Below are 2,356 nucleotides of genomic sequence, written 5' to 3'. Positions count from 1 at the left end.
GGAAGGCCAAACAAAGTAGTTTCGCTTTCACAACGAAACAGCGTCACACACGGCGGCCTACAGTGAGCAGAGGCCGGCGGCTAGTGTGAGGAACGGCCGGAGGGTTAGAGTGAGCGGCTTCTTTATGCACCAAGAGCTTGTAACACTCCAAAGAGAAAGGAAAAATTGAAAACGCATCATATGACCCCTTTAATTGATCAAAATTACGGTAAAAACTCTAAACGTATAAAATGTTATTAAAATTTAAAATAACTCTTTTCTATTTAAAAATGTTATTTATTCCTGTGATGCAACACTGCCATTACACCAGTTTTCAGTCTTACGATATTTAGAAATCATTCTAATATGCTGATTTGCATTTTTTGTATTATCAATGTTGAAAACAGTTGTGCTACTTAAATGTGCAAACCATGATACATTTTTAAATATAGTTCAAATAAACAGCATTTATTTAAAAAATATATATATTTAAAGCCTTTACAATCACTGTTCAAGATTTCAAGATTTTTTATTTGTCACATACATGGTTATATAGGGAATATATGACCAGCAGTGAAATATCACGTTGATCAAATTAATGCATCTTTGCTGAGAAAAAAAAAAACTTCTTTCAAAAAAAATAAAATTAAAAATAAATAAAATAAAATTTTGAAAGGTGGTGTACCATAACAAAAATAAAGAGAATTAAACTACATTCAAATAAGTATTCATATAAGTTTAAACTCCTATTTGAACCTCAAAAAACTTTACCTCATGGAAAATGGAATTACTGAAATGAATTTTTCCATGACATTCTAATTTATTGAGATGCACCTGTATGCAACAAAAACATTATTTTGCAGATAATTCAAACACCTAAATGGAAGTGGATAAAACATAAAAACAGACACCAAAAATATCAATGTCAGTATGCATTTATTTGTCTCACAACATATTCAACACAGGTTTCTGGGTAATTAGCGCAGAAATAATCACCAGCACAATTACTCAGCCATGTTTTATATGGATCTGCTTTAACAGGTTCTGACCTTTCAGCTTTGAAATGCACAGATTGTGGAGTGATAGCGTTTCATGCTTTTATTGTCCATTTAAAAGCGCAAGCACTTGAGACAGATGTGTTCTAACTACTTTGTGACACAGGAAGTCCATTAAAGTGTTTGGTCTATGTCTTTACCACAAGAAGCTAGAGCAGTTGAACTGTTCTTGTGGGTGGAGAGCATGTGTTTGCACACTAATTACATTACTGAGCTAAACTGACCAATTAACCTGGAGAAAAATAACCCACGCTTTGCTCTGCAGATGCAAATACACTTCTGAATATACTTCAATGGGAAAGAATTTGAAAGCACGTGTCTTTCAAATAACAGTGCTTAATTTACATGGAGACAATGGCAAGACCAGTGCAGATTTGGCAATGTAATTATGCAGGGAGCCATACTGGCTGATAACTTCTACCATGTGACTTGCACACTAAAAACAATTCAAGCATGGAAAGGAAGGGCAAACAAGAACAAGTCCAGACAGGAAACTAAACTCTCTATGCTCAAAGGCAGTCCCTGGCATCACTTTCCCTTAAAGGTCACCAAAAAGGCAGCAACCCTAAAGACGTAAATGAAACAGCTGGTTTTCATGTACCTTCCTCTATAACGTTTAAACCAATGCAACTGATGAAAACTCCAATTAATATATAAATACAAAAAATATATAATTAATTATTACAATGTAAGCTGATCAAGACGTAAATATCATGACCAATTCCTCTGCCGATTCATTACTGTGAATGTGAGCTGAACCATCTTCACCTTTTATCTGGCATGTGCTTTAAAAGCCAGTTTTACAACCGAGCTGCCTAAATGTATTTAGAGATAGCATTGAATTTACCTGTAAGGTACTGGGTCATCAAAACCTGTATGTTAACAGCTGTGCGTTAGTTAAAGGGATAGTTCACCCAAAAATGAAAATTTGATGTTTATCTGCTTACCCGCAGGGTACCCAAGATGTAGGTGACTTTGTTTCTTCAGTAGAACACAAACAAAGATTTTTAACTCAAACCATTGCAGTCTATCAGTCTAATAATGGAAGTGAATGGGAATCGTGGCTTTGAGAGTCAAAAAAACATACACAAACAAAACCAGATTAAACCCTGCGGCTCGTGACTATAAATTGATGTGAAAAGACACGAAACGATCGGTCTGTGCAAGAAACTGAACAGTATTTATATCGTTTTTTACCTATGATCCACTGCAATGTCCAACTGTCCTGAGCGCGTTCTCGACAGCCGACCCGTGAGGCGTCTTCTTCTTCTTGCTTTACGGCGGATCGCAGACTTATAAGTGCATTACCGCCACCTATCTCT

The sequence above is a fragment of the Sinocyclocheilus anshuiensis genome, unplaced genomic scaffold (genome assembly GCF_001515605.1).
Source record: "Sinocyclocheilus anshuiensis isolate Anshui unplaced genomic scaffold, SAMN03320099.WGS_v1.1 scaffold1251, whole genome shotgun sequence".
Lineage (NCBI taxonomy): Eukaryota > Metazoa > Chordata > Actinopteri > Cypriniformes > Cyprinidae > Sinocyclocheilus > Sinocyclocheilus anshuiensis.
Note: the sequence above shows the minus strand (reverse complement) of the source record.